Here is an 11,297-nt window from a genome sequence, read left to right as displayed (position 1 = left end):
ATAGACCTGCCAGGCTGGGGGAGCTCAGCTTTGTTCTCAAAAGTTTAAGAAGAATTTCCATAATTTTATGAACCTTTTAAGAAAAGCTGTTCACTCATTGTAAATAAGACATGACCGTTAAAAGCGGAAAGCTTTTCTGGCCTTTCATTCTCTAACCTGATTATAGATTATGGTATTATGGTGAATTGCTTTTGGCTGTCCAATGTAAATGTAGCTTTGTATACTAGACATTTCTACAAAAAGTTGTGCAAGAGGAAATTTTAATTTGATAATCCAATCTATTTTCAGACTTGTTGGTCAGCCGTATGCAATCACAGCCAAGCACGGCTATAGAGCTACTGGCCTGACTCCCCGTCTCTCTACCCCCCTTTCTCTCCCCCCTCTGGCTTTTGCTCCCCCTCCACCTTTTTGTCTCCCCCCCCCACTCTCTTTCTGTCCCCCCTCTCTCTCTTCCCTCTCTCTCTCTGTATATATATATAATTGGTCCTAATCTCTCTGCAGGCGGCCATTGTTTAAGCGAAAGGAGTTTAACAGCACGAGACCACTGACCCCCCCCCCCCCCCCCCACACACACACACACACACACACACACGCACACACACATATGTGTGTGCGTGTGTGTGTGTTGTTCTTGGGTCAGGGAGAGGACGTACTTGTTGACATGTTTAGCAGAAGTCACTTAAACCACCTCCATTAACACCCCAGTGGGGGGCGTGTGTGTGTTGGGGCAGCCTGACATCTGTTGGTTAGACTCCCAGGTAGGTGGGCTCCACCTGTAGGCCTGCAGACCCCCACTGAGGCCCAATTAACTCAACTGCTGCACATACAGGAGGTCAGTCTGTCTGTCTGCTGGTCTGGCTGTCAGATTGTCTGTCTGTCTTTTGGTCCGTCTGTAACCTTCTACTGGTTATATTGCTCACAGTATAACCATTATAATACAGTCTATGACTAGTATTAGTAACACTGGGAGCAGACCCGTATAATGCTGAGTATGACTAGTATAACTTATACTCTACAGTATTATTACAGTAATATTAGTTAATACTAGTATTAGTTACACTGGTAACTAATACTAGTATTAGTTATAACCAATACTAGTATTAGTTACACTGGGAGTGGACCAGTATAATACTGTATTAGTTATAACTAATACTAGTCATACTCTACCAGTATATATACTGGAAGCTGACCAGTATAATATTGTAGAGCATGACTAGTACTAGTTATACTGGGAGCTGACCAGTATACTGTAGAGTATAGTACTAGTTATACTGGGAGCTGACCAGTATAGTGAAGAGTATAGTACTTGTTATACTGGGAGCTGACCAGTATATTGCAGAGTATAGTACTAGTTATACTGGGAGCTGACCAGTATAGTGTGGAGTAGATCAGTTCCCAGTATAACCAGTACTAGTTGACTGGTTATTCTGGTTGCTTGTGGCGGGGGGTACGCTCGCTGTCAGCCACACGCTAACGACACACCAGCCTGCTGCCTGGCAACAACAAACACATCAAAGAGGAGTTAAGAAGTTAATCTGGAGACTGACACACCCCCCACACACGCTGTCTACTCTCACACCCCCCCCCCACACACACACACACACACACACACACACACACACACACACACACACACACATGCTGTCTTCACACACACACACACACACACACACACACAAAGCAGTTGACCAGTGTGTGTTGGGAGTTGACCAATAAGTCCCCCGCCAAGCGAGAGCTAATGGTTCCAGCTCCTTGATCTTCTAGACCGCACCTCTCTCCCTAAACCCAGCAGGTCTAGATATCTCTCTCTCTCTCTCTCTCTCTCTCTCTCGCTCTATCTCTCCCTAAACCCAGCAGGTCTAGATCTCTCTCTCTCTCTTCCTCTCTCTCTCTCTCTCTCTTTCTCCCCCCTTAACCCAGCAGTTCTAGACCTCTCTCTCTCTCTCTCTCTTTCTCCCCCCCTTAACCCAGCAGGTCTAGATCTCTCTCTCTCTCACTCTCTCTCTCTTGCTGTCTCCCTAAACCCAGCAGTTCTAGACCTCTCTCTCTCTCTCTCTCTCTCTCTCTCTCTCTCTCTCTCTCTATCTACACCCAGCAGGTCCATACCTCTCTCTCTCTCTCTCTAAACCCAGCAGGTCTATCTGTGTGTGTGTGTGTGTGTGTGTGTGTGTGTGTGTGTGTGTGTGTGTGATCTCTCTCTCTCTCTCTCTCTCTCTCTCTCTCTCTCTCTCTCTCTCTCTCTCTCTCTCTCTCTCTCTCTCTTAACCCAGCAGGTCTAGACCTCTCTCTCTCTAACAAATGAAATACATGCAAAAGAAAACATTGAAATCTTACAGTGAATATATTTCAGGAAAAGTACTTGATTATAATGTTACAGAAAGGTGCTGCCATTGTAAATCAATAAAAGAAAATGTTTGAAGATAGTAGGCTATGTCAGTTTTATGTTTTAGAATGTTTCCTATCATCCTCTCCTCTCATATCTCCTCCTCTCCCACTCTAAACGTTAATATCTTACAGGATGGTATGTCAGGTTGTTCTGGTGTCTGAGTTTGTCCGCCGGCCACGCGCCGGCCAATTACACGTTAACTCAATAAACGCACACGCACACGCACACGCACGCACGAATGCCCGCACCCTCGCCCACTCACTCTGAGATGAAGGCTTGGTATCAGCCTATAGTAAAGTCAGGTATTACCGTTTTCGGGCGGAGTTGGCGCGTAAACTAAAACCGCAATCCAACACGTCATCGCCGCTGACAGTCCAATCAGATCACTCGGTTTGGCGAGCCGTTGTCGCTCGTGTTGAATGAAGACAAGTCGCTCCTCTCTCTCAAAACATAACGAGTGTGACAGACAGACAGACACACACACCTACACAAACACACACGCACACACAGCAGGACTGCAGCCGCACACACAGTCCTCCCGCTAGCCCTCTCCCGGCATGGTGAGTTATCATTGTCATTGACGATGCAGATATCTTCTCTGTATTATGTATTTTTGGATTAATATGGATTTATTGCTAAAGAAGGCTATGACCTGGCATTCTGGTTGATGTCTTCACTTGTTCCCGTATCGATATAGGACCACCTTGTTAATATGTTGAATGAAGACATTAAATATAGGAACGTTATTTATTAAGTTAGTTGGCTACCTATTTAGTTTGAAAAAATAGCGTCCCATCTATATAATCTAGGAGCCGAATCTAAAAAGTTCGGTCTGTCTCTGCCTCTGCAATTGAAAAAGTGTTTTATTGCCGTGCAAAGAAAACATTGACATTGTTTATATTTATATTAATAAAAAAAAAAATAGAGAAAATAAAAATAATTACAGTAGAAAGGTACAATAGAAACATGAGGTTGTGGTCTGGGTGGTAGTGATCTCTTGTGATATGAAACATGAGGTTGTGGTCTGGGTGGTAGTGATCTCTTGTGATATGAAACATGAGGTTGTGGTCTGGGTGGTAGTGAGTTAATCTGCTGTGATATGAAACATGAGGTAGTGGTATGGCGAGTGAGTTAATCTCCTGTGATATGAAACATGAGGTAGTGGTATGGCGCGTGAGTTCATCTCCTGTGATAATGATCATGAGGTAGTGGTCTGGGTAGGAGGGAGTTAATATCTCATGATTATTCATCTTTCAGAGTATCGCGGTGCCATTCCAAGACGGGGTCTCTGCAGGGGGCCCCGTTCTGTGTGCCCCCTCCATGCACTGCGCACCGCCTACGGTACACACTGTTGACGTCTCCATGGAGACTCTGGCCTCCGCTTGGGTGCCTGACGACGCCCCCTCCTACCAGGATCAGGGTGAGGTTATTAACATTATTAAAGTCATACAGATTAGGGTTTACACAGTTTAGGGCAATTGGTCTCATTCAGTTTGAAATCACCTGACGCTACTGGGAGCTTATCCTGTTAATATTGAAACAGAGCTCAGCCTGCAGGCACCAAGCACCTTGTTTTACAGCTCAGAGGGGTGTCACCTCTCAGTCTGTTTGTCTGTCTAATCACCTGTGTGTTTTACAGAGAACCATCATTTTTCAACCTATGGGGGTCTGTGTTCTCAACCAGAAGAAACCATTAAGCTCTCGCCTCACCTGCACAGGAACCAACAGGTATGAAGATGCAACACCCTTTAATTCCAGAACACAGTCCAGTCCTACACCCCTTTACATGCAGAACATGGTCCAGTCCTACACCTCCATACCTCCAGACATGGTCCAGTCCAACACCCCTATACCTCCCGAACATGGTCCAGTCTTACACCCCTTTACATCCAGAACATTGTCCAGTCCTACACCCCTTTACATCCAGAACATGGTCCAGTCCTACACCTCCATACCTCCAGGCATGGTCCAGCCCTACACCTCTTTGCATCCAGAACATGGCCCAGTCAGACACCCTTGTTCTCCAGACAGGGTCCAGTCCAACACCATTATACCTCCAGAAATGGCCCTGTCAGACACCCCTGTTTCTTCAGACATGATCCATTCCTGATATCTGTATTTTCTCTCCCAGCTGCAGGACACCCTTCAGCAGAGAGAGGAGGAATTGGCCCGGCTGCAGCAGGAGAACGACAAACTGAGACACTTCCTCAGCTCCTCATTTGTGAAAAACCTGGAGGAGAAGGTCAAGGTATGAGCAAAACAATTCAGACATCTTTAATAATCAATACATTTACCACAATGAATAAATGTAATAAACCCAAACATTTAAAATAATGCCATTTGTGCCAAAAGAGTTAATCCTCTCTGACACTCACCACCCTCTCTTCCACAGGGCCTCAGTTCAGACCATAGGAGTAACCTTAAAAGATGTCTCCAGCAGGACCACAGAACCGACCAGAACCTCAGTTCCTGTCGGTCACACCCAGCTGCCCAGCGCATCAGCAATCGCGTTTGTCGCAATCTCTTCCCTGAGTTCTGCTCTGACCCAGGTCCCTCCAGGGAACCAAACCTGGACCTCTGGGTTCTCCAGACACTGGGCCTCAAAGACGGGGACACCATCGATCCTTCTGCCTCCCCCTCCTCCAGACTCCTCAACCCGTCCTCTTCTTCTATCAGACGGCTTACTCCTCCTCATCAGCCCTCTTCCCACTTCAGTGCTCTTTCGTCCTATGAGCCATCGGCCATCCTACCAGAACTTCCTCAGTCCCTCTCATCCTCCTCTTGTGACATTGTTCTGACCTCCAGTCCAGACCGCCTTGACCTCACCAAGTCTACCAGCCTTCAGCATTCACATGCTGAAAGTGCTAACGCTAACATTACTGCCACTCAACACCAAGATGCCTACCACCCCTGCTACTCTCCAGACCAGTGCAATGAGATCTCTGCTCACTATTCTACCGTGACAGATCACTACCACCCCAACACTGCCATCCTAGCTCCGCTCACACAGGGCCCCAAACACCCCAACACTGCCCTCCAAGCTCCCCTCACACAGGGCCCCAAACACCCCAACACTGCCGTCCTAGCTCCCCTCACACAGGGCCCCAGACACCCCAACACTGCCCTCCTAGCTCCCCTCACATATGGGCTCAGCCATTCACTTGGAGCCGAGGGCATTCCAACAGGACCACCAGGGCTTGGTTCTTGTTCAGCCTCAGGTCCAGATCTTCTGACACACAGTCCTCAGAGCCTTCAGCTCTCCCCCATCCCCACCTACACTCTGACAAGCCAGAACCACACCACCCCAACCCAACCTCCAGGGGTCGTCCCTTCCTTTCAGATGCTTACACCCCCTCACACGCCTCGTAAAGATGTGGTGTTCAGAGGGTCTCTCAGTCCCTCCAGCAGCTTCAAGACCCACAGCTTCCCCCAGGGACAGGCCTTCATCAGGAAGGACACACAGGGCTGCTGGAGCTTCACCTGGATCCCTAAACAGAATCCCTAGACTGGAGCTTCATCTGGGTCCTCAAATATGAGCTCCTGACCTGAGTTTTACCTGGATTCCCACAAAGGGGCTCTACAATAGTTGCTGCTGCCAGACCCCCCTTTCTGCCCTGAAAAGGGAGCTCTGCCTGGAGGTCTGGTCACAGAGTGATGATCCGTTCAACATTTAGCTGAGGAACATTTATGGTGCTAGTGTACAGTAGCACACTGTACAGTCGCACACTGCCGGGACTCTAATGTGAGCAGTGTCCAGAGATACATGACCTGCGACCAGGAACATGCAACCTGAAACATGTAACCCGGAACATGTGACCAGTTACCTGGAAAAAAAATGTAATAACTACTTGAGATTGACTTATTGGTTCAGCTAGTAGGACTTGCTGGTTTCTTGGTAACTAGTTTCACCTGCTGCTTGCTAGCAGCCTTAACTTGTGGGTTGCTAGTTAGTTAGTTGTACCTGCTACTTAACTGGTTAACGATGTAGAAGTTTTTGTACTATCATATGCCACGGTTTGGTGAGGAGATATTAAAAATTTTAAATAATTCTTTGTGACTCTGTGTGTGTGTGTGTGTGTACACGTGAGTTTTGGAAACCTGATTTGTTGTGGTGTGTGTTTGTTTGTGAAGTCCTGCCTCACAGCTGTGACCTAGCAACTAGTGTGCCATGCTTCCATGCCAGGTGACCTGCAGAGTGTTAGGCCTGTTACCATGGCTACTGGGTCCGTGTGACCCGTGATCCTACGGCACTATCTTTACTATAACTACTGTCTTAACTGTCTGTACTGTTTCTACTGGTTTCTTCTGATCTTTGCTATCTGTCCTGGTCTCTATTGTCTCTGCTTTGAATAGTGAGAACATAGAGGTAAGGGTCAAAGGTTATGTAACAGAACCCATAGAGTTATATGCCCAGGGAAGCTCAGTAGGTAGAGCAAGGCATTAACACTGCAGGGTTAGCGGTTCTACTCCTTGTGTAGCTCAGTAGGTAGAGCAAGGCACTAACACTACAGGGTTACGGGTTATATTCCCTTTGTAGCTCAGTCGGTAGAGCAAGGCACCAACACTGCAGGGTTACGAGTGCAATTTCTCTCCCCCCCCCCCACTTCCCTGTGTTCCCCCTCTCATCTCCTCCCCCTTTACTCTCTCCTCCCCTCTCCTACCCCACTCCGCTCTCCTCCCCTCTCCTCTCCTCCTCCTCTGTCTTCTTCTCCTCCTCTCCTCCTCTTATCTTCTCCAGAACAAAGGTGCTCCACCCCTGAGGTCCTCCCCAGAGGAGGAGGAGGAGAGTTGGAGGAGGAGGAGAGGCTCTCCTGGGGCCACATTTGGTTCCCGTCCCCTGGCCGGGGTCCCCGGGGCCCCTGGGAGCCCCGGGAAAGTTGAGGGGGAGAGTTGGCCATGGAGGCGGAGAGCCGGTGGTCTATCCTTAATGACACGGTAGGGCCCCCGCAGATGTCCGCCAGATTGAGGGTTTTCAGGGCAGGGCGAGCGGCTCCTCTGTTCTGCTCTGTGGTGTGGTGGTGTGGGCCAGGGAGAGGGTCATTAGAGGCATTGAAACACAATCCTCCGCCAGCCATCTGAGGGAACAGCCTCGCTCAGCCTTCTCGCAGCTCCGGAACAGCTTGAGTCTTAACAAGTCGGATAATCACTCTGAACGCAGCTATAAACACCCACCCACCTCCTCTCCTAACCACGCAGCACCCTGCTCTCCTGTCTCCCTGTTTCTACTGGTATCTCCTGTCACCCTGTTTCTACTGGGATCTCCTGTCCCACTGTTTAAACTGGTATCTCCTGTCTCTCTGTTTCTACTGGTCTCTCCTGTCCCACTGTTTCTACTGGTATCTCCTGTCTAGCTGTTTCTACTGGTCTCTCCTGTATCCACTGTTTCTACTGGGATCTCCTGTCACACTGTTTAGACTGTAATCTCCTGTCTCTCTTTTTCAACTGGTCTCTCCTGTAATCACTGTTTCTACTGGTATCTCCTGTATCTCTGTTTCTACTGGTATCTCCTGTCTCCCTGTTGCAACTGGTCTCTCCTGTAATCACTGTTTCTACTGATCTCTCCTGTATCCACTGTTTCTACTGGTATCTCCTGTCTCACTGTTTCTACTGATCTCTCCTGTATCCACTGTTTCTACTGGTCTCTCCTGTCTCACTGTTTCTACTGATCTCTCCTGTATCCACTGTTTCTACTGGTCTCTCCTGTAATCACTGTTTCTACTGATCTCTCCTGTATCCACTGTTTCTACTGGTCTCTCCTGTCTCACTGTTTCTACTGGTATCTCCTGTCACACTGTTTAGACTGGTATCTCCTGTCCCACTGTTTAAACTGGTATCTCCTGTCTAGCTGTTTCTACTGGTCTCTCATGTATCCACTGTTTCTACTGGGATCTCCTGTCACACTGTTTAGACTGTAATCTCCTGTAGTCTCTCTTTTTCAACTGGTCTCTCCTGTAGTCTCTCTTTTTCAACTGGTCTCTCCTGTAATCACTGTTTCTACTGGTCTCTACTGTCTCACTGTTTCTACTGGTATCTCCTGTCTCCCTGTTGCAACTGGTCTCTCCTGTAATCACTGTTTCTACTGATCTCTCCTGTATCCACTGTTTCTACTGGTCTCTACTGTCTCACTGTTTCTACTGGGATCTCCTGTCATACTGTTTAGACTGTAATCTCTTGTCTCTCTTTTTCAACTGGTCTCTCCTGTAATCACTGTTTCTACTGGTATCTCCTGTCTCTCTGTTTCTACTGGTCTCTCCTGTCTCGCTGTTTCTACTGGTCTCTCCTGTAATCACTGTTTCGTCTGGTCTCTCCTGCCTTACTGTTTCGTCTTGTCTCTCCTGTCTCATTGTTTCTACTGGTATCTCCTGTCCCACTGTTTAAACTGGTATCTCCTGTCTAGCTGTTTCTACTGGTCTCTCATGTATCCACTGTTTCTACTGGGATCTCCTGTCACACTGTTTAGACTGTAATCTCCTGTAGTCTCTCTTTTTCAACTGGTCTCTCCTGTAGTCTCTCTTTTTCAACTGGTCTCTCCTGTAATCACTGTTTCTACTGGTATCTCCTGTATCGCTGTTTCTACTGGTATCTCCTGTCTCCCTGTTGCAACTGGTCTCTCCTGTAATCACTGTTTCTACTGATCTCTCCTGTATCCACTGTTTCTACTGGTCTCTACTGTCTCACTGTTTCTACTGGGATCTCCTGTCACACTGTTTAGACTGTAATCTCTTGTCTCTCTTTTTCAACTGGTCTCTCCTGTAATCACTGTTTCTACTGGTATCTCCTGTCTCTCTGTTTCTACTGGTCTCTCCTGTCTCTCTGTTTCTACTGGTCTCTCCTGTAATCACTGTTTCGTCTGGGCTCTCCTGCCTCACTGTTTCGTCTTGTCTCTCCTGTCTCATTGTTTCTACTGGTATCTCCTGTCTAGCTGTTTCTACTGGTATCTCCTTTCTCACTGTTTCTACTGGTATCTCCTGTCTAGCTGTTTCTACTGGTATCTAATTGCTCACTGTTTCTACTGGTATCTCCTGTCTAGCTGTTTCTACTGGTATCTCCTTTCTCACTGTTTCTACTGGTCTCTACTGTATCCACTGTTTCAACTGGTCTCTGCTGTACTCACTGTTTCTACTGTATTCACTGTTTCTACTAGTCTCTCCTGTATCCACTATTTATACTGGTCTCTGCTGTATCTGTTGTTTCTAATGTTTCTATTGTCTCTCCCATGCCCTCCCAGTCTCTGCTGCCGATACTATCTTTACTATATCTACTATCTTAACACTCTGTACTGTTTCTACTGGTTTCTTCTGATCTTTGCTATCTGTCCTGGTCTCTATTGTCTCTGCTGGTATCTACTGGTCACTCCTAGTCCGCAGATAGCACAAGATACATAAGATACAATATAAAATGTGATTATTTTCCTGTCGGTCACACCCAGCTGCCCAGCGCATCAGCAATCGCGTTTGTCGCAATCTCTTCCCTGAGTTCTGCTCTGACCCAGGTCCCTCCAGGGAACCAAACCTGGACCTCTGGGTTCTCCAGACACTGGGCCTCAAAGACGGGGACACCATCGATCCTTCTGCCTCCCCCTCCTCCAGACTCCTCAACCCGTCCTCTTCTTCTATCAGACGGCTTACTCCTCCTCATCAGCCCTCTTCCCACTTCAGTGCTCTTTCGTCCTATGAGCCATCGGCCATCCTACCAGAACTTCCTCAGTCCCTCTCATCCTCCTCTTGTGACATTGTTCTGACCTCCAGTCCAGACCGCCTTGACCTCACCAAGTCTACCAGCCTTCAGCATTCACATGCTGAAAGTGCTAACGCTAACATTACTGCCACTCAACACCAAGATGCCTACCACCCCTGCTACTCGATGTGTGTGTGTATGTGTGTGTGTGTGTGTGTGTGTGTGTGTGTGTGTGTGTGTGTGTGTGTGTGTGTGTGTGTGTGTGTGTGTGTGTGTGCGTGCGTGCGTGCGCGTGTGTGTGAGTGTCTGTGTGTGTGTGTGTGTGTGTGTGGTGTTAACAGAGCAGTAGAAGTTACTCATCTCTCTGTAAGAATGCCACAACGAACGGCCTTCACTGTTAGTGTCTCGCTCTACCTACTGAGCTACGCAGGAAATTGAACCTCTAACCCAGAAGTGTTAGTGCCTTGCTTTACCTACCGAGGCTTGAGTGTTACCAACGTGCTAGTGGCGTGATGCTGGCGTGTGTGGAATGTAATTCAACCTTCTCCATAACACACACACAAACACACACACACACACCACGGTGACCGACCTAATCCCTATAATCAGCAACAGGTCAAACCTGTTGGTGATCAGAGCATCTTAGATTACAGATAAACTGTTAGATGTGACATCAGCTTCGGGCAACCAACACACACACACACATGCATGCACACACACACACACACATGCTTACTTTAGCAACCACCCAAAAACAGAGCTAGAAACATATTTGATAATTGTTATCTAATCCAATTGTTCCTTTGTCTATTCACCACTAATGTAGATCAAACCCAAACGATGTTTGGGTTTCACTCTGTGTTGGTCGGTGAAGCCCCCACAAACACATTTCTGACAGGCAAGACAGCTAAGCATACTGTTCTACAATTCTACGGTATGAATGACACGTGGTCTATTCAAAGCCTACACAATGCAGAGGGAATAGTTTCTTTAGCATATTCTGCTGGTCTATGCTTGCTTTAATGTGCTCGATATGAGACCAGCTAATATTCATCGACATATTCACTTGTTGATGGTAGATTTCTGAACATTATGGATGTACGGAATATACTGTGGGAGATGTATTTTAGGTTATCTTTTCATCTTTACATTAAAAAAATGTTATGGTCATGATAATTAGACACTATCGTGCTCATCATGTCTTTTAGGGGACTAATTCACATTTATCATGTTT

Source organism: Micromesistius poutassou (assembly GCF_964030765.1).
Source record: "Micromesistius poutassou genome assembly, chromosome: 4".
Taxonomy (NCBI): Eukaryota; Metazoa; Chordata; class Actinopteri; order Gadiformes; family Gadidae; genus Micromesistius; species Micromesistius poutassou.
This window is presented reverse-complemented; position numbering follows the sequence as displayed.